Genomic DNA, 22,362 nt, shown 5'->3' on the forward strand with positions numbered 1-22,362 from the left:
CAAACATTCCTCAAAGGCATAATACACATCGTCGTCATAATAATATCATAAAACCTCAGCCAAATCTGAATAACATCGTAGCTTTCTGCAATAATTTCAAACCGTAAAGAAATTATCTGCTCATTCCAATAGTGTCCTCTAGCTCAAACGTACTTTAAAAATCATTATTCCATACCAAATACATCATTCAAAGCTCTCATTGTATCACAATGGTTCCGAAAAAATATGACCAGTTTATAAAGTACAGACGAAATACAATTTCATAAGTATGAAGTTATCCAACTGTGCAATTGCGTAAACATCTGTCACTGACATAGTAAAAAAAATGTTTATCTCTCAGTTAAATGATAAGATAGCTGTGTAATTTATGTGTCAGAAAAATATGGTGCCGATGTGTAAAGTTGTATAAGCAAATACCATATTAGCTAGGGCTCCTTGTGCTTGCCAAACACATGGTACACAAAGTAAGCGTGTACCCCCTGAGGATTAGTGTAATTATATCCTCAGGTGTTACAGATTGCAGCAATGGAATGGAATGTATCGGGGAAAACCATTGTATCATTGTAGTTAAAAAAATCTTCAAAAGTAAATGTTTTAAGCACAAAATTAATCACTCAGATACGTGTCCTTTAGCGCTAAATGTGCGTGGAAGTGTCGTAGTTATCGTCCTCCGAAAACTAAGTTCTGCAGAGGTCAATGTACTTAACTGATGATAAACAAAAGTGAAATGCAATGCGTATAGGTATGGTAGTTACTACGTACAGTACCGTGATCAAGATAGTACTGTGCTGTAAGGTATTGTTGTGCTACGAAAAAGGCTGTCTCATTGTAGCTATACCACAAAAGTTACTACTAATACATGTTTTACTCTCCAGAATAATACAGAAAAACTGTGCAGATATAAAACAGATACAGTACAAAAGCAATAATATAAATTGTGTCACTCATTAGTAGCTGTCAAGTAAACTAACCACTGTGTCATCTGGTATCACTCAGAAAGCACTTTAAATCCATAATGTATTTTCAAGTAAACCAAAATGTTGCAGTAAAATCTCATTAGCACCATATGTTCCAAGTATTTAAGCCTTATAGTCGTTACGTAATTGTGCAACTAACTAGCAAGAATGTACACATACAATAACATTGTGTCGTCTGTTCACTATAACAATGCACTCGTAAATACTGTCTAAGTATGTTCCCTAGGTTCTAGACTGGATAGTTAACTTTAAAACATGGTTGCCTGTTAACAGTGTCTAAGTATGACGAAGCGTATTAGTAACGTGAAGTGGAAAATTTTATAGCAAAGACTAAGTTAAAAAGCTGATTATATTTAAATAAACGGTTTTACATGTGAAATATGGTGTAGTCCTTTACCCTTTCTAGTGCGCAGAGTTTCAAATTCAAAGTAATTATCATGTTGTATACCTCGGTAAGGAATGCTAAAATTTTTCTCAAGGTTAGCGTCTATGTTATTTTTCGCTCAGCCAGCCGGCGCACGTGGCTGCCTGCGGTGCGAGTCATTGTCTGCCTCTTTGCTGGAGCGCGTCGTCATTGGGATTAGGAGGCCTAACTTCTACAAATTCACCTTGCCGAGAGGGCCCAGCCCTGTTCGAATCCTGCCAGTTCTGATACAATTCAGGTCTGTCGTTACGATTATATCGTCTGTCGTCATGTCGGTAATTTCTGTAATTAATTTCTTGTCGTTCACGTGGTGGAGAACTTCTCCCTGAGTCGTAACTGCGCGGAGGACGGTTGGGTCTAAAGTTATTCTGTCTCCCTTCATAATAATTGTTTTGATTCCCACATTGTCTGTTTCTATGGCTGTCTCTGTCAGATTCATTACGATGGAAATTCGATCATTCTCTGTGGTTATTACTCTGCCAACGGTTTTCATACGGGTGGTGTCTGTTTTGGTCACGATTTATGTTGTATGAATAGCCTTGTCGTGTCCATTTATTATTTCTGTCTTCGCGGAATTGTGACGGATGTGACCTGTAATTGTTGTGTTCCTCTTTTCGCATCCCTCCATTGTCAGTGACAATTTCCAATTCTTGGGGAGTCCCTGAAAATCTTGAATATCGTCTTTGCAACGTCCTGCCAAAATGATGTGTCGTAATTGTTCAGGCAATTTGATTAAGCAAATGCGCATGAGTTCTGAGGGGCTGTATGGGTTTGAAAGATGCTGAATATTATGAACATGTCTTCGAAATATTTGAGAAGACTAGAAAATTCCGATTGTTCGAAATATTTCATCATTATGATGCTATGTTTTACTCAGTCTTGTGTAGCTTGAGACCAAGACGCTGAGATGACATTTAAGTCGCCGGCAGAGAATTCATCGAACCACCTTCACAAGTCTGTATTATTACAATCTCGTGCAGTGCGCGCAAGGAACGAACACCTATACACTGTGTGATCAAAAGTATCCTGACACCTGGCGGAAAATAACTTGCAAGCTCGTGGCGCTCCCCCATCGGTAATTCTGGAATTTAATACGGTTTTGGGCCACCCTTAGCCTTGACGACAGCTTTCACTCTCGCAGGCATACGTTGAATCAGGAGCTGGAAGGTTTTGGGGAATGGCAGCCCATTCTTCACGGAGCAGTGCACTGAGGAGAGGTATCGATGTCGGTTTCTGAGGCCTGGCACGAAGTCGGCGTTCCAAAACATCCCAAAGGTGTTCTATAGTATTCAGGTCAGGACTCCGTGCAGGCTAGTCCCTTACAGGGATGTGTTTGTCGTGTAACCACTCCGCCAAAGACCATGCGTAATGAGTAGGTGCTCGATCGTGTTCAAAGATGCAGTCACTATCCCCGACTTGCTCTTCATCAGTGTGAGGCAAGTGGGTGCCTTAATCATCAATGTACGCTTGTGCTGTGTTAGTGCCACGCAAAACAACAAAGGGTGCAAGCCCCCTCCAGGAAAAACACTACCACACCATAACACCATCAACTCCGAATTTTACTTTTGGCACTACACACGCTGGCAGATGACGTTCACCGGGCATTCTCCATACCCAAACCCTGCCATCGGATCGCCACAATGTGTACCGTGATTTGCCACTCCACAAAACTTTTTTCCAGTTTTCAGTTGTCCAATGATTACGCTCATTACACCAAGCGAGGCCTCGTTTGGCATTTACCAGCGTGATGTGTGGCTTATGAGCAGCCGCTCGAATTTGAAATCCGAGTTTTCTCACTTTCCACCTAACTGTGAGAGTATTTTCAGTGGATCCCGATGCAGTTTACAATTCCTGTCTGTTGGTATGGAGAAATGTCTGACTATTATACATTACTACCATTTTCAGCTATTGGGAGTCTCTGTCAGTCAACGGACGAGATCTGCCTGTACGCTTTTGTGCTGTAATTGTCTCTTAACATTTCCACTTCACTATGACATCGGAAACAGTGGACCTAAGGATGTTTAGGAGTGTGGAAATATCGCGTACAGACGTGTGACACTCAATCACCTGATCACGTTCAAAGTCCGTGAGTTCTGCGGAATACCCCATTCTGATCTGCCATGATGTCTAATGACTACTGAGGTAGGTGGTACCTGGCAGTAGGTGGCAGCACAATGCACCTAAAATGAAAAAAGTATATTTGTGGGGGTGTCCGGATACTTTTGAACACATATTGTATCCTTCCGTAAGATTTCCCTTATTTTATCATGGTGACCGATTCCCCCTATGTAGGTCGGTGTCAACAAAATATTTTCCCATTCCGGGGAGAGACTTGGTAACTGGAGTTTCGTGAGAAGATGCCGTCGCAACGAAAAAAGACCTATGTTTTCATGATGTTCATCCCAGATCCTCTCTCATTTCAGTGAAACTCTCTCCCCTATTTCGTGACAATACAAAAAGTTCTGCGCTTCTTTGAACTTTTTCGATGTATTCCGTCACTCCTATCTGGTAAGAATCCCACACAGCACAGCAGTATTCTGTTGCATTTTCTAAGTGTCCTACCAATAAAACGCAGTCTTTGGTTAGTCTTCTGACAACATTTTCTGTGTTCCTTCGAATTTAAATTGTTCATAACTGTAATTCTTAGGCATTTAGTTGAATTTACAGCCTTTAGATTTGACTGATTTATCGTGTAACCGAAGTGTAACGGAGTCTTTTTAGAACTTATGTGGATTGCCTCACATTTTTCGCTATTTAGGTTCAATTGCAAATTTCCATACCATACATATATCTATTCAAAATTGTTTTGCAATTTGTTTTGATCTTCTGATGAATTTACTAGTCAATAAACGACAGAATCATCTGCAAACAATCAAAGACGGCTGCTTAGATTGTCTCTCAAGTCGTTTATATAGATAAGGAATAGTGAAGGGCCAGTAACATTTCCTTGGGGAACGCCAAACATCACTTCTGTTTTACTCGATGACTGTCTGTCAACTACTACGAACTGTGACCTCTCTGACAGGAAGCCACAAATCTCGTCACGTAAGTGAGACGTTATTCAATATGCACGTAGTTTCACTACAAGCCGCTTGTGTGGTACAGTGTCAAACGCCTTCCGGAAATCTAGAAATACGGGTTCAATTTGCAATCCCTTGTCGACAGCCCTCGGTACTACGTGCGAGTAGAGAGCTAATTGTGTTTCACAAGAACAATACTTTCTAAATCCGTGTAGACCGTGTGTCAATAGACCGTTTTCTTCAAGGTATCTGGAAGTGAAGGTGTGTCAAGGGGTTGCCTGGCTGCAGGCACCTGGGACTACAACACAGGTCGTCTCAGTAAACATGGGCTGGTGCTGAAGGTGGTGTTGCTGAACTGGGAGGGCCTTAGAGGGACACTCTGCCGATTAAGTCACAGATGTGTCTATATCGAAAACCCCAGTGATCACTTCAAAGAAGGGAGCGAAACAGGAAGGCTGAAAATGCATGTGATTTGGATGTTGATTAGGGTCGTGTTCAAATTTCCTCGAATGGTACTGAACACTCCCTTGTTTTTTCCACCTGTACACGAGAGAGAAAACTGCTGTTTCAAAGCACTGCAGGGGCGTGCGATCACATTCAATACGGATGCAAGACCAAAAGGTCCTTAGAGAAAGATTGAAACATGTGGGGGTGTCACTAATGTCAAACATTGCCAAGAACGTCATCCTGTTACTGATCGCACAGCGAACTGTCGTTTCTGTTTTTGAAAAATGTAGAAAACAAGTACATGAGTGGTTTCACTGGCGCTCTTTTTGCCGTCATCTGAGGCTTTTTCCTGTAGATTCTGAGCGGCGCTGTGTCTGAAATGCTTTTCTCAGCCAACAGCAACAAAACTGCATGATTTCAGCACTGGGCGTCGACGTTCTAACCTCGTTCCCACAAGTGTCAAAGGAAATGGATGAGAAGTGGGTAAAATTAGGTGTGTCGGTCATCCGATCGTGTGGTGCGTTTACGGTGGCCCTGGACAGTCTCCTGCTCGGTCGGGCACACAGTTTTAATCTGCCAGGAAGTTTCATATCAGCGCACACTCCGCTGCAGAGTGAAAATCTCATTCTGGAAACATCCCCCAGGCTGTGGCTAAGCCATGTCTCCGCAATATCCTTTCTTTCAGGAGTGCTAGTTCTGCATGGTTCGCAGGAGAGCTTCTGTAAAGTTTGGAAGGTAGGAGACGAGGTACTGGCAGAAGTAATGCTGTGGGTACCGGGCGTGAGTCGTGCTTCGGTAGCTCAGTTGGTAGAGCACTTGCCCGCGAAAGGCAAAGGTCCCGAGTTCGAGTCTCGGTCGGGCACACAGTTTTAATCTGCCAGGAAGTTTCATATCAGCGCACACTCCGCTGTAGAGTGAAAATCTCATTCCAAAAAACGCCTTTCTTGTAATGATGTCCATCCCAAATCCTGTATCATTTCTGTAACACTCTCTACCATATTTCGCGCTAATACAAAACGTGTTGTCTTTCTTTGAATTTTTTCGATGTACTCAGTCAGTCCTCTCTGGTAAGGATCCCTGACCGCGCAACAGTGTCCTAATAGAGGATGGACAAGCGTAGCGTAGGCAGACTCCTTAGTAGATCTGTTACATTGTCTAAGTGTGCTGCCAATAAAACGCAGTCTTTGGTTAGCCTTCCCCACAACATTTTCTATGTGTTCCTTCCAATTTTAATTGTTCGTAATTGAAATACCTTGGTATTTAGCTGAATTTACGGCTTTTAAATTAGACTGATTTATTGGGAAACCGTGTATATGTGTAAGTCAACTGGCGGACGAAGGCTGTAACACTGTGACGCTGCTTCCAGGCACTGTACAGGGCATCCAACAGTGGTTCTGATTTTAAAATTAAATAAATTGAAAACCAAAGATCGACAAACGAATGCATATAAATTACTGCCCGCCCTCCATGTGGAGCACGTATTGGTCTCACCGTGGACTTCTAGTACTCATCCACACACAAATGAAATTATCGAAGTGTACGGGCCTGAAGATGACGTTGACGCAACATGGAAACTAGTAGCCAAATAAATATGAAATCTTAAATACTGTTGGAGGAGTTTAATTTCCAATAAAAACATTATACTAGGTGATGTCCCATCATCATCATCCTATTTAAATATGGATGAACGAGGAATGCAATAAAACATTTATTCTGGAAGCTGTAAGAAATTTGCGCTGAATTTTCGAGGTACTAGTTTTAAAATCTGCTAACAGATGCCGCTTTATAGCTGTAGCATGCAAGACAAAGAGCCTGCGACAGCTGAAACGTAGCCCGCGTGACGTCACGAAGCCGGTTCCGTACCTGACCCTGAATTCTCGCTGTAATCCTGGAAATCCCATAGGTTACGGCCGAGTGCTAATCCCTTAGGCCACAGTTATGGGCTCTATGCTTTCACTTACCGTTGAACGTTTGTGGAAGGACCGCCGCCTGCCTTCGGGCTTTTGTTAGAGCTGAATTTCTTTCAGGATGTATGTGTCTTCGTATCGGAATATTATCTACAAACTGACAGTGAATCCGTTACTTTTTCTGTACATAACTAGTCCTTGCTTAATTGTGAGCGACATATTGTTACTTGTTCTAGGAATTTGAAACGCGACGTACGTGATGTGTAGCAGCTTGTTATTCTAAATTAGAGTATGAATAAGGAAAGAAGTACGTGAACGTTTCATTTCCAGAAACATTTGCATTAATTGATTAAGCATGAAATGTTTATATCATTACTACATACAACAATCCCAATTATTTAACTGAATACGTTTTCAGTCCTTTTGTATGCTTCATCTTTTTGTTACTGGATACGTTTCAGACAGCCCCTACAGAGCCTAGAGACTAGATTTAGTCGCTGTAGACAAATGTGACGTGTTTGTAACAGTGTCTGTTTCTTAGGTCCTACACTCTAAACAGACACTGATAGTAATGAGTATCCGTACGAAACATCTTTCAGCGAGTTCTGTACCAGTGTCCGATGAATACGTATATACTACGCATCGAGAGAAAGTTCGTGAACATGCAGACAAACAAAAAACAAAACAAAAGTAAAGTGGGAACTCTGAAAGTGCCTTAAGTATTCTGTTCAACATAAGTTACGTAATGCGTCATTTATTGAAATTCATAGACGTCTACTATTAATCTAAGGTATTTATTGCCCCTGGTTGCAGGACCACTGCATGTGGGATAAAAGAGACATTACTTCATAATTACTCAATCTGTGCAGAGGTTCCTTGCAACAACAATCTGATTTAACGTTTGCTATTGCCGTTCAGAATTTCATCTTTTGTTTCTGATGGCTTTAAAACGACGTTCATAAGCACCAAAAATAAAAAAAGAAGCATCATAGAATGACTGTTCGCTCCTAAGTCATGTGTTGCGGTAAATAAGTGAAAGGAATAATATCAAAAACGTTTCACGTTTTCAGGAACATTTTTGCTAAGACTTACTTTAAAATAAGGAACAATTACCTTGTAAACAACAGTAGGCAGAAGTAACTTATTTTTTTAGGAACTGATGTGGATAACTGTGTATCGGTGCGATTTTCCTCACTAATTTTCCCACCTCTACAGGTACATCAGCAGAGATTTACCCAAGATCGGTAAAGATTCTAGAATTATCGTTATTCATACAACTGATTAGGTGACTCTGTGAACGTGTGTTCCTCAAGAATTAAATTTGATCGGAAGTACCCAAAAGTCACTATATCTTAAACGGTTGATAAGAATACACTCAGAGCTTCGAAAGCACGATTAGTTTTAAATCTGAATAGTTGGAAAAAATCGATGAGGACACATTTATGGAATGAACCAATGCTCCCTCTCAACTTCCCTACTCCCAACCACTCCCTTGTGGAAGCTTATGCTCCAAAATGTTTTTATTTCTGCGTGGTGTGGTATAAAAGCAGTAGTTTTGAGAATACATAAAGCTTCATAACTGCACGTGTCACAAAAGCGAGAAAAATTAACTGTTACAGCACTCAGAATTAAGCTGTGCTTTAAGTGATGTCGCTCCGAGTGGATCTTATTTTATTCATTGCGGTTATGGTTGATACAGGAAAATTTAATCAGTGAATGTTCAGCAACTCAACTTTATTGAAGCGTTTCGGCTAAACTGTGCCCGCACCGTGTCCAATTCACGGTAAATAGGTTGAGTGCCTTCCCACACACAAATGGTGCCATCAAAGCCCCTGACAGCCTTAAACAAAAATTCAAAGGCTGCTTCTGTGTCACCCACTACCAACGGCGTGATGTCAACTAGGTGAAGATCGGTGGCAGGCAAGCGGGTCACTAAGTCCGGAACACTGCCCTCAATAGGCTGGAGCCTTATCGCCAATTCAAAGAAGGTGGTCCTTCCTCAACAGGCCGACTACCATTAAAATAAGTCACCTGAAACAATCAAAAACCAAAACAATATGGTGCAACACTAACAGACATAAAATTCAAGGTAACAGTAACTAGAATGGCAATATCACAATCATAACGACGCTCTGTTACCAGTAAAAAAAAAAAAAAAAAAAATGTTCAAATGTGTGTGAAATCTTTTGGGACTGAACTGCTAACGTCATCAGTCCCTAAGCTTACACACTACTTAACCAAATTTATCCTAAGAACAAACACACACATCCATGCCCGAGGGAGGACTCGAACCTCCACCGGGACCAGCCGCACAGTCCATGACTGCAGTGCGTCGGACCGCTCGGCTAATCCCGCACGGCTTACCAGTTGAAATCTGGTCGTTTTGCACGATAGAGCGGATCAGGTTATGGTTGTGGAGGGGGCCGTAATCAGTTACTGTCAGTTGCACAAAACACACAAACCTTGATTTTCCTAAGAACCACTTAATTACACATTGCCTTAAAAGGATCAAAATAAGATAATATGGCTGAAGGTGTAATTAAGAAAACTTGAGATACTTCCTGAAGACCAAAACAATACCAAAAACAAAAACTGCTGAAGGCCTGAACACAAGTCATAAAAAATTGCTTTATAGAATACGCGTGGCTGAAGGCCTTCCTTAAAACATTATTTCACGTAAATACTCGGCTGAAGGACACATACAACAAGTTGAACAACTCAGGGCTTTGTGCATGGACAACAAGAATTTCAGATTGAATAAATTAAAAAAAAATCATTTTAAACAAACGAATTTTCAAATTTTAATTTAAGATGGCTGAAGACTTGTCTTAAGAATATTTCAAGTATAAGCTCGGCTGAAGGCCACACACTGGACATTGAACAACTCCGGCCATAAGGCCTGAATAACAAGAATTTAAGATAGAACAAACATTCAAAATTTAGTTTTAAACAAATCAGTCTTCAAATTTTAATTTATGTAGGCTGAAGGCCTTATCTTAAAAATAAAACAAACTACATTAATAGACGTCTGAAGGACTCGCATAATACTTCAGACGAAAATGAAAATCACGATCTAAAACGAACAATACAGTGGTGCTCAGAAGTGTCCGAAGGGTCGGCCTGAGGAGGTTGATCTAATGTAAGGCGAGGTGAGACAAGCAGCCTAGAGTAAGGTTAAATAATCAGAAGGCACCCCGACCAGGGACGGCTGAATGACCCACCAACACACCATCAGTTCCATCATGCCCGTCCAACGGCACGACAGTGGACAGTATCTGCCGAGGACGAAGATACCAGCAGCACTACGTCTTCAAAATTGGCGTCTAAAAATAGCTAAATCACAATAACCACTCTCAGAAAAAAATATGAACAAACAACTAAAAGGCTGTCATACTACGTGCTGAGCTGGAGAGCCTCAACACAGCGAGGAAAATCACACTGCCGGAAAACTACGCTGACGACCAGGGCAGGTAAATGGTGCGTTAACGGCCAAAAGGCAAAAAATACTTCTGGTGCACTTCTCTGATAAGTAACAACCAATTTAATAATTAAAAGCCAAACAGAAAGAAGGCTGCAAAATTTCGCCGACTCCAACACACCATACGTTGCTGCTAGCCGGAATGGCGCAGGAGGCAATAAACGGTGATGAACGATGAAATGTCACAGCAGTTGAGGTTTCTTAAAAGGTCAACTGATCACTCAACTTCAGTGTCCAGGTTCGGTGGACAACGAACTTTGTAACTCTCGCAGCTAGCGCCTCACAATCCGACCACATGTTCACGACGCCAGCGGTCCCGGCCTGACCGCGTGCCATGGAGACTTTCTCACTGCTCTATCCTAACTGACCAACAGCCACACACACCACCACACGTAAGTATAGCGGTCACACTGAAGATGGTACAGCAGTACTAGTATCGATAAGAGCTGCTGCTGCCACTGACAGAGGCGAGTCAGCAGCTCATTATGGTACTGACTCAGGGAGAAATAAGACCCCACCCGACTGAGACAAAATGGCAAAGAACAAACGGCATCAACGAGAGCCGGCCACAGTTCAACCTCCCCCCCCCCCCCAAAAACCCCAACCCAGAGAGGGTAATTCAACTAGTCTAAGGTGGACCTGGTACTGCTTATCGATGCAGTTATCTTTCACCAACAGGTTAACCGGGGCTAAAATACGCACAATGGTGCAAGGGCCCAAAAAACGTGGAGTGAATTTACTAAGATTTCCGATATGCACCTGCCACCTGATTGCCTGGTGTTCCCCTAAATGCCCACCGATTACGATTGTAATCAGCTTCTTTTTTTATGACCCCTGATAATATTATGTCTGATACGGTTCCAGGTCTCGTTCACTACTTTAGGCGTAATATCCACCGGAATTAGATCCTGAATTCCCCACAAGTTCGAAAGAGAGGAATTGACAGGTTATGCAGGGATCAAGGACAAGGAGTAGCTTTCAAGGCTTCATGACTGGTGCTATTGAAAGCAAAACTAAGCTAAGGAAGAGTAGAATCCCAATTACTATGCGTTTTCTAATGGTAAATAATCAGTGTGGAAATAAGGTTTCGAATGACCCTCTCCACGAAAGATCTCTGAGGATAATACTGTGTAGGCCTTGAAGGGAGCCGAAAGGAAGGCGGGCGCGTTATCACTAACGATTTTCTGGGGTTATCCGAAAACACTGAAAAAATTAGTTAAAAGCAAAATAGTGGTGGTAGAAGTCACGTCAGGGCTCAGAGGGAGCCAGGTAAATTTCGAAAACGCAACAGTATTAACCGATACGTACCGATGACCTCTCTTAGAACAATGTAAGGGCATTATATAAAAGATACAGAGTTTGTGCATAACACAGTACTCGCGCTCAGAACTCAACAGACCCTGTTGAAGAGCATTATTAAATTTGGCTACATTAAACAACCGACATCGAGAAACCATCTCTCTCACGTCACAGACACTGGAGGGCCAAGTCAAATGCTCCTTAATTTCTTGCAAGTTCCTAAGTGTCCACCAACAAACGAGTCACGAAAATAATGAAAAACCCGGAGCACGAGAGCTACTGGAAAATAGACTTGAATTGCGTAGCACGTCCGAACCTTTTACGCAAAATGCACTTCTTAATAATGTAGTCATCCAACAGTTCTCTAGCCAACAGGCATTGTTTAACGGGTGCCCAAATAGGGTCCTGATCCTGATGCTGAGCTACATCATCAAATAAAAGAGGAATGTCACCTAATACGATACAACTGGGTGCCCTCACTAGATGTAGATTCAGTGAACATCTGGCAGAGGACATCCGCAAGGATATTTTCAGTGCCTTTTACGTGTTTAACTTCAAACTGATATGCCGAAATGCGTACTGCCCACCTGGCGATATGGCCAGTTTTACGTGTCCTGACTAACACCCACGTCAATGCCTGATTGTCGGTTTCTAGCTGAAATACATGATGCTCAAGGTAAAAGCGGTACTTCTCCAGTTCGAACAAAATGGCCAACGCCTCGCATTCTAGACGCAATACTTAAGTTTGGCACTAGTTAACTGAATAGATACGTACACTAATGGCTGCCTCTGACCTTCGAAATCCTGGAAGAAGACAGTCGAAATAGTCGCATTAGATGCGTCAGTTTGGACTATAAAACTTTTTTTAAAGTCTGGCACTCCGAGAATGGGAGGGTTGGACATAGCTGCCTTAAGTGCTAAAACTCGTCCTCTTGGGCAGATCCCTATTGAAAACGCACTCCCTTTCTGTGCAATTCATTTAAGGGAGCCACCAACTGAGCAAAACATGGGAAAAAAGCCTAAAATAATTCGCCATGCCTATAAACTTAGCAATTCCACGTTTATCTGTAGGCACAGGCAGAGCTTTTAATGCCTTAGTTCGTTTCTGGCCAATGCAAATACTCTGTCCTGATGCTAGGTGACCTAAGAAGGACACCTGCTAACGTTAATTTACTGGGTTTACTGTTAACCCGACTCCCTGCAACCTCAAAAAAGACTTGCTGGATATGATCCAAATGGTCCTGAAACGAATGACTATAAATGACTAAGTCGTCCAAATAATTACACATGTAGACTAATTTCAAGTCCCCAAGGATATTATCCAGTAAACGAGTAAGAACGGCTGCACCAGTAGCGAAACCAAAGGGAAACCTGTTAAGCTCTAACAGATTCCAATCAGTACAACATGCAGTAACATGTTTACATTCTTCAACTATGGAATCTGATAATATGCTTGGTTCAAATCAATAACAGTAAACCAATTTGCACTGGCATTCCAAGTAAAGGAGTTATGAAGATGAGGTAGAGGAACAGACTCAAGGACAACCTTAACATTCGGGCGCCGTAGTCAACAACAGGCCTAAAATCCCGCCCCTTATCCTTAGGGACAAGGAATATGGAGGAAGCACAGGCAGATGTCGAAGGCATAATAAACCCTTGCTCGAACATTTTGGATACTTTAGTTCTCTGTATCTTCATCTTATGGGTGACAGGCGATATGGGGGTTGCGTAACAGGAATGTCGTCAGATACACGGATATGGTTATTAAGAACATTAGTAACGCCCAACCTATCACAAAGAAGCTCAGGGAAGCACTGTAGCAAATCCTCTAGCTGAGAGGCCTGATGTGGGGAGAGATAGGTGAGACTGAACTCACTAGGCACAGCTTCAACAGCCAGGAATGTCGGCATTTTGATGTACAGCACGTTTACCACACTCACGGAAACCGAAGTTCCCCACAGTAGTGAACTTAAAGAGGACATTGTGTACAGAATAATCCAAGACTAACACAATTTTATTGATGAAATCTCACCCCAAAATTAAATCGAGCGGCAGCTTCTTCAACAAGGCTATTGTCAAGGGCCAAGAGAAATCCCCTACCGTTATACTCCCTCGGACCCAACCATGTAACACCTGGGCATTGTCCACTCGATATCTCTGCACCAGAGAAGGGACCGACCGACGTTTCGCAAGATGATCAAATTCAAGAAACAATTCTAATCTCAAAAGTGGAAGAGAGCTACCAGAATCCAAAAGAGCACATATCGGTTCCCCACCTACTCGACAACAAATATAAGGCAATGGCGGTGATGAGGGAGCGACAGCATGGGTACACCAAGGTTTAAAGGCTCAATCACGAAGTCACTGCCCAGCTCGGCATCATTTATTGGCTCTGGGAGTGTAAGGCTGAACGCAAGAACGCACCACATGAGCAGTGCTACTGCACCTGAGGCAACGCAAGGGGTCCGTTTAACAGTCTCAGCTGATGTAGGCAATTCGGAATTTCCCTTGACAACGCCCGGGCCTGGCCCTTAACTTCGTGACATAGATCATTCGCTTGCGGCAACGCAGATATCGCTACAACGGCACGGAGCTCTTCCCAGGTTGAAGGACGATCACGAAAAACAAAGTGCGACTTATCCCCATCTCGCATTCCGCTAAGAGCTTATGGATCCGTTCTATTATGTCTTTAATGCTTCCATGTTACAATTAAAACAATTGCTAGGTCTGTTTTTGTATGAATGTGAATGGTACTGGGTAGTTTAGTTTTGTAAAGAGTAATATGAATAGGATTCTCCTAGTTTGTAAATTTGCGTTTGTGTTTATGAGGAATAATACATTTAGTATTAGTAACCCGTCTGGCATAGTGATTTACCAGAAAGACATTCATATTCACTTAAATTAACCCCAGAGTGGGTGCCACAATCTTGTCTTGATTTGAAACAGTAATTTTTGACGAGGAAGTCACTGTACCGATTGAGTGTACAAACCGTGGGGTATTGTTGGAGCCTGAGGAAATATTTAATTGAGTTAAGAAAAATGCATACCAGCAATTTTTTTGTCAAGTCAACGTACGTGCTTGTGTTGCTGGTTAACCGCCCCCAAAGTTGAATGGTCAGCGTGAAGGACTGACGTCCTGGGGGTCCTGGGTTTGATTCCCGGCTGGATCGGCAATTTTTCTCCGCCCAGGAACTGGGTGTTGTGTAGTTTTAATCATCTTTTCATCCCCATCCGGCTCGCAGATCACCCAATGTGGCGTCGACTGTAATAAGACCTGCACCAAGGCGGCCGGACCTGCCCCGTAAGGGGTCTCCCGGTCAGTGACGCCAAACGGTCATTTCCATTTTCCATTATCATTTGTTGTAGGAGAGATATTACAGCAATATTACTTTCAGATCATTAGCAACTAAATTCACTGAGAATTGACGCATACATGTTTTGGGAAACAGCTCCACTGTCGTGCTACGGGAGAAAGCGTTACAAATGTCCAGGGCCCATGAGAGGCAGGATTGAGCCTGGGCAATATGTGTGATTCGGCCCCGTCTTCAAATATAGCAACCCAGCAACCTAATTTTATTGTTATTTTAAAGTAGGTTTGACTAGATTTGAACATAATGCAATTCAGGGAGTATTGAAGATGCCCAAGAAATGCTCATTGTGATGAACTACAGAATAAATATAAATTTTTATTACACACTAAACATATATCTACAAATGCAATCGGTCTATGCATTATAGTGCACGGAATCAATTTGTTCCACACGGCCGTGCGCAAAAAAAAAAAAAGAAAATTATATTTCAGGGGGTCATATCCAGGATTTTATTGATCATAGAGATAAGGGATCAACTGTTTTGGGTAGCTCTCGGCCTGGGGACCGTTTGTACTCGTATATCTGTCGGACGTATTTTCATATTGTAGCCATCCTAGAAAACGTATCACTAAACGTATCCTAGAGCCCTGGCAAATTTAGCAAATCACATGGATCTTTTGCATTAGGTGTAGTCTAGGGTGGACCTGAAGTGGTTTATAAACACACCATTTGTTAATGAGCCATTCCCGAAAAACCACAATGGGGATGGCCACTGCTATGTCATCTGTTCATAGCAGACCATTGAAAATTTTTCCCAGTGTATTTAAGACGATATTGTCGGGGAAAGTCTTAACATTTTTCGATGACATTATCTGTTGCCAGGCTCGAGAGGTTCAAGCTTGTCGTACTTATGAAGTCAAATATGCACGTAATATCCAGTATTAGGCGTAAATGTAGGTTTAACAGACGTTGTGGACACCTGGAAAGAGTTCTAGGGTCATCGGAAGTTTTATGATATCACGAAACAGCGTCCCCTATCAGCGATTGTCAGCAATAAAACTTTATGACGCACTGTCGCTGTATTATCGTCACTTCACTACTGTACAAACATGCGCAGTGTGCTACAGCACTAATCAAAATGGGCTAAAAAGGGTCTTAACATGCCTAAGAATATTCGTAATAACTTTTTCGCTCTTACGTTACAAATAATAAATCAGACGTTTTAGGTGAATTGCGATCGATGAGCAAAGTATTGAGAAAAGTGCAAAGCAAACAATTTTGTATCAGCATTATATTATGCTCGCTTGTTTGTTCTTGAAAAGATTCTGACAGATAAGTGGGGAATGAGCTGCCTCAATCCTCTTTACGCCTTCCTCACCAAAAATATCGGTTTACGAACATGTTCGCACTTTTTTTTCCTGGAAGGGAATAGCAGAAAGACAGCGACGACGGGAGAGAGAGCAGAAAGTGCCGATGGGGGAGATAGAGAGGATAGTGATACTGGTACAGAGAGAAAGTATCAGTGAAAGAGATGGATGAAGACAATAGCAGTGGCAACCAAAGAGAGAAGAGACATCGATAGTCGGTGAGAGACAGGGGCGGAAAAAGATAGAGAGAGACGCATGTAGACAGAAGGAATGGGAGGAAAAGTAAGAGGGAATAGTGTAAATGAAAAAGACAGATCAGTGGACGCCATATATAGGTTTCGAAGTCTCGACCCTCCCAGACTGTGGAACTTGAACACACAGGTATAGGAGAGGGTGCATTTTGGAGCGAAATTTTAAGCAAAGGGAAAAGATAAGTTGACCCTTCCGCAGCCCTTCACCTCCCAAAATTTTTGTTGTAGAGATAGTGGCAGTGCCAACGAAAGATAAGAAGAGGCAGTAAGAGAAGAGGATTGGCAAAGCATGGAGGAAAACTGATACGGCTTACAAACTTACACTTTCGTCACAGGTACTACTCAATAACAAACCACTGTAAAATGTATATATGCTCTATTTAATTTTTAAATTGGGTTAAGTTATTTTCACTTCACTTTAAAACAAAAGGCTAACTATAATACTGAACTGTACATTGACGATGGGTCTGCTGCCAGTCGCGCTGTGGTATGCGGTGTTCCGCCCCCAGTCATTACGTGGCGTGCGCACACACGTCAGTAGAGATCCGCGCATTCGCATATAAACCGACGTGAATCGTGCAACGGGGAGTACGTTATACCCAAATATCTGTATCACTGCCAGTGGCGCTTTCCGAACCTTTTGTCCGAGAAAACATTGAATCATAACATCAACATATGGTTGTCTTTAAAAATTACAAGCAGTTTGTAAGGTTTCCAAACGTGTATGACGTAGGCAGTGCAAAGCTAATCTGAGACGAACAATGATGCAGAGTGCTGAAAGACCTTTCTGCTTCATCTAAAATCACCGGAAGAGTGTAAAAGATTGTAAAAGATGCGTATACATAAGCTTACATTCGGAAACCATATTAAAAGTTTAATCACGTCCATCTAATCAAGAGTTCTAATGGTTCCAGAGTAATGCATTACAAGACTGAAGTACTAGTTGTTTTCAGATATTTAATTTTTCTCCTAAACACCTGATTGCCAGTCTTAAGTATTTCCATAAAACCCAACTTTTCATCCAAAATCTTCACCGTTTCTAATCAGACTTTCAAGTTAGACGCTAAAATGTCAAAACTGAATACGTCTTCTGAATTCACATATGCCACTTCATTCCTGGCCTCGGTTTGAAATGATTTCCTCTTTTTAGGGTGCACCTATGGAATTTCAGGATCGATATTAATTACACCGGCAACAGCTTTAGGTCATGTCGAATGGCGTCCCAATTTACTCCACGATATTTAAGTCATTTAATAAGCTCAGAAAGCGTCTTACCTTAGCATCAATGGTAGTAAATGAATATGAAGCCATTTTTTTCGACCGTGACTGTCCCAAAAAATATGTAAAAGTTCTTAACTACGGCTGCCAGTCACAAAATTTATTAACTAATATATTATTTATTTATTGTGCAACATGTTTCTAGGATATACTTCATCATCAGGCTATATAGCTATACAAAACCAATTTCACAATAGGATCTTGCACATGTTGAACAGTTTTTTTGTAAATGTTGGTTATCCTGTAAAAGAAGAGAAAGCCTAGTAAGAGGCGATGTCACTTTGTAAGTTAGACTTATGGTTGCATGAAAATGTTTTGTAACAGTCACTCACTTCGTTCTTATGGCGTGGCAGTGTCGTTGTGATAAGCTGAGGTGTTTCCAGCTTCCGGAAAAGGGGCTGTTCTTCAGCCTGCAGGTAATGGAATCGTCTTTCCTTGTACAGCTAAATGGGTGATGGTTAGGAATGAACTATCTGTTGCCGAAAGCACATTATTTTCGAGAGATGGCCGATATTTCCTAACTCTTTCAGAAATATTTCTGAATTTGTTAGCAGGAAGCGGCACATTATAGGAAGAGGTATCAGAACAGGAATGGAAGAGCCTCCATTCTTTCCTGGAGGCTGTTTGGCCCAAAGTCTACGTGGCAAAGTACTTTGAATTATGTGGCGCGAGTTTGTAGGTCGCGAAGTCGGAGTCATCCAGCAGCCCTCGTCCGAGTAAAACGGGAGTTGTGTGCCACGAAACCTAAAACTGTTGAATCTAAGTCAGTGTTTCTCAGTGGTCAATAAAGTTTTTATCTGCTACGGAAAAATTGACAAATGTATTTTCCCTAAATAAGCGTGATCGGTTCATCTTTTTTCTGGTTTTGTGAGAAAGGTAAAAAACTTAATGAGTGAGGATGTAATAGGTTAACACAGCTGTCATCACAATGTGGAGACTTCACATGGCTGGATACAGTAATCGATACTTGGCGTACTTAGCGAGGTCTTATAGAACGTAAGAAATCCCATTTGCTCCAGTTTAGACTTGTGGTGTGTTTGAGAGTGCCCTTAATTTTAATTGTTTTTTTTTGTAGACGATGCATTCGAAACCAACTGACACCCGTGTAGTAACTGCTTGCACTCGCTACAATGCATTGGTCGGACATTACAGTCCCGTGAAAGTAGTCCTGATGCTACAGAATATTGGTTCAAAATTCAAATTGTTCAAATGGCTCTCAGCACTATGGGACTTAGCTACTGTGGTCATCAGTCCCCTAGAACTTAAGACTACTTAATCCTAACCTAAGGACATCACACACATCCACGCCCGATGCAGGATTCGAACCTGCGACCGTAGCGGCCACGCGGTTCCAGACTGTAGCACTTAGAACCGCACGGCCACTCCGGCCGGCTACAGAATATTGATTAGTGATACAGAAGAAGCGGTTATTTTCACCCTGTCACGTTGGGCAAAGGAGAAAAGCGACAATTATATAGAACTAGCGATCGGACTCGGATTCGCATGGATATCACTAGGTAGCTACGACCAGACGATTTGTCTGGCGTAGCATCTTCACCGGCTACTGCATAAAGTGCTGAGTAAAATACGGTGAAAAATGTTAAATAAATTAATGAAGCACTTTCATATAACTTACGCGATGTAAGCAGTGCGTGGCACGCCAAGATAATTGTCTGGAGCTACGAATATTATCTGTATCATACTGAATTGGCCGTGTGGAGTGACATCTCATGCCGGTGATTCGAGCAAATCGTAATGTAAGTAATACATTTACAACCATTGTAATTACTGTATGTGAATCATGGGCTTATGTGTGTGTGACTAATTCAGTATGTGTAGGAGGCTGGCAGGGGTGGCACAAATAAAAGAAAAAAATAAGAAAAAACACGCATGTTGTACATTTTTAGCTGGTGCTACAGAGCCCCGCTAGTGAGTCTTAGTAAACTCTATGATGCACTGTTCACGTTTGTAGCGCAGTTCTTTATCGTGGACTGTTAATGGCGGCTTCTCCGCAGTGCCGCGCAAAGAATCGTGTCCACGGCTAGGTATGATTCAAGGAAAGCAGAGAGTTGAAAACTGAGTCGTCTGCTGAGCTGCTGAACGAAGCGTAGTTGCTGAAGTAGTTCTCCGGAAAACGACTTACTTTCAGCAAAAAAATTAAAACATCACATACTTTGAATTCAGCTTTTTTTTTCTTTTGCTAAGCAGCTGTTCTCGAACATTGGAAGCCATTGTTTAGAAATATTTCATTATTTCAGAATGTATGTCCGACATCACAGCCAAATGATGCCCTCGTTATCTTTTCGTTATCTGTCATATATTTCAGAGTTGAGTGACTCACTGTCAGTCGTTCGAAGAATTTGCAGTGAATTAAGAGCGCGAATTGCTATTGCTGACCTGGATAAGCAGAAACTGACAGTCTGAAATTGTCGTCATATTTCGAATTACGTCCCTTATCCATTCGTATTTGGAATTCTTGCGAACTCTTCCGCAAGAAATTTCTGAATGCTGTTCAAGTCCTTATGATATTTAATCGCCCTAAATCTCATTCTTTGCCAGTAGAAATTCATTTACTTGTCTTATACGTAATGTGAAAACGTCCAACAAATAATACGAGGGTTGTTTTTTTTAAGTAAGGGCCTTTTTTATTTTTTTAAGAAGATACAAATACTTTTGTAAAAAGACTTTTATATTCTGATTCTACACACTTTTACCTATTTTTCTACATAGTTGCCTTGTTTATTTAACCACATGTCATACCGTACAACTAAGTTTTTAATTCCCTCTTCAAAGAATTCGGCCGCCTGCTCCGACAGCCAAAAGTTCACGGCCGCTTTCACTTCATCGTCGTCACTGAAGCGCTGCCCGCCAAGATGGTGTTTCAGGTACCGCAAATGGTGAAAATCGCTAGGAGCAAGGTCGGGGCTGTATGGTGCATGGTACAAAACTTCCCTGCCAAAAGAATCAATCAAATCCCGAGTCTTTTGAGAAGTGTGAGGCATAGCGTTATCGCGCAGGAGCAAAACTCCTTTTGTCAGCATGCCGCCCCTTTTGTTTTGAATTGCTCTGCGGAGCTTCTTTAGAGTTGCACAGTAGGCATATGACGTGATTGTCGTTTCTCGTGGCATAAAGTCCACTAGCAAAACACCGCGCCGGTCCCAGAACACAGTTGCCATAATCTTGCGCTTTGACAGCGTCTGTTTGGCTTTGACCTTGATGGGTGAGGTTGTGTGTCGCCATTCCACCGATTGTCGCTTGCTTTCGGGAGTGATATGGGATACCCATGTTTCATCTCCAGTGACAATTTGACTGAACATGTCATCCCTTCTTCCTTGTAACGAATCAAAAAGTGCAATGAAGTGGCAAATCTCTTCCCTTTGTGGTCCTCTGTGAGGAGCCTGGTTACCCACCAAGAACACCTAAACTTTAAGATTAAATTTAGGTTTTCAGACACAATTTTGTACAAAACCGATCTTCAAACTTGTGGAAATTCCAGAGAAAGAGTGGAAATTGTGAATCTTCTGTCCTCACGAATCTTTGTTTCGACTGCAGCCTCCAAATCATCAGTGATCACAGAGGGCCGGCCGGAGCGATCTTCGTCATGGACGTTTTGACAGCCATTTTTAGACTCTCTAAGCCATTGACGCACTTTACCTTCACTCATTGCATTAAAGCCATAAACTTCTGTTAACTGACGATGAATTTCTGCAGCTGATAGGCTTCTCGCTGTCAAAAAACGTGTCACTGACCGTATCTCACACGCAGCGGGCGATTCAATAATCGTAAACATTATAAAGTAGCACAGCGATGCATAGACGTCAGCTACAGAGCTGCAACTTGCATCAGTGTGACCGGGAAGGATGCCGGCAAGTGGCGCAGTGGCTTGTTGCGGCGTCCGCGCGATCTACGGGACTATACGCGCGAACGACCCTTACTTAAAAATCAACCCTCGTATCTTTCGCCCCACTAAGTGAAGAGACGTGTTTTCATCTATGTTTGTCTCAAGGAAAGTAGAAAGCTGAAAGTTAAGTCTGCTGCGCTGCTGCAAACATTTCTTCATACAAGAGAAGCACTCCTCCATCTCAAGCTGAAGTTGATTTTCAGAAAACCTTCCACTTTATGCATAGCAGTTGGAAAACTACAGGTTTTGGATTCACATGTTTCCTCACTACGCGGTTGATATAACACGACTGCAATCAGGTGGATGTCACTTAGGCTACTTGCATGTCGCTAACCGCTTACCCAAACGGGGAAAGTGTAACGTGAACTCCTAAGACACGTTTCGCTTCTGGAAAATCTTCACATCCTGGAGAAGAGAGTGCTAGATTAAAAGACAGAGTGAAAACAAAAATGATCCAGCTGGGGTGCGATCCAATAACATCTCGGTTCTTGGCCACATACTCAACTGTTAGGCCACTACACCACATGAGAATTTCGTTAGTCTTACTGCACTTGGGAATCATTGGGACTCTTGTCAAGTTATGGCCGCTGTTTGCTAGGCGGTATCGGCGTTGTTTTCACTAGTTAGATTTGAGTTATCTTAATTTAGACAATTTGCGCCATATATTTGTTGATTTTGTACAGAAATCTTCCTCGTGTGACA

At 42.1% G+C, this 22,362-nt stretch overlaps 1 non-coding gene across 1 annotated transcript; it reads left to right on the forward strand.

Annotated features, from left to right (window-relative positions):
• Positions 1-5,656: 5,656 nt before the first annotated feature.
• Trnas-cga (transfer RNA serine (anticodon CGA)) lies at positions 5,657-5,731 on the forward strand. The gene has a single exon. It is a non-coding gene; the product is annotated as a tRNA-Ser (tRNA).
• Positions 5,732-22,362: the final 16,631 nt, after the last annotated feature.

The sequence above is a fragment of the Schistocerca gregaria genome, chromosome 4 (assembly GCF_023897955.1).
Source record: "Schistocerca gregaria isolate iqSchGreg1 chromosome 4, iqSchGreg1.2, whole genome shotgun sequence".
Classification (NCBI taxonomy): Eukaryota; Metazoa; Arthropoda; class Insecta; order Orthoptera; family Acrididae; genus Schistocerca; species Schistocerca gregaria.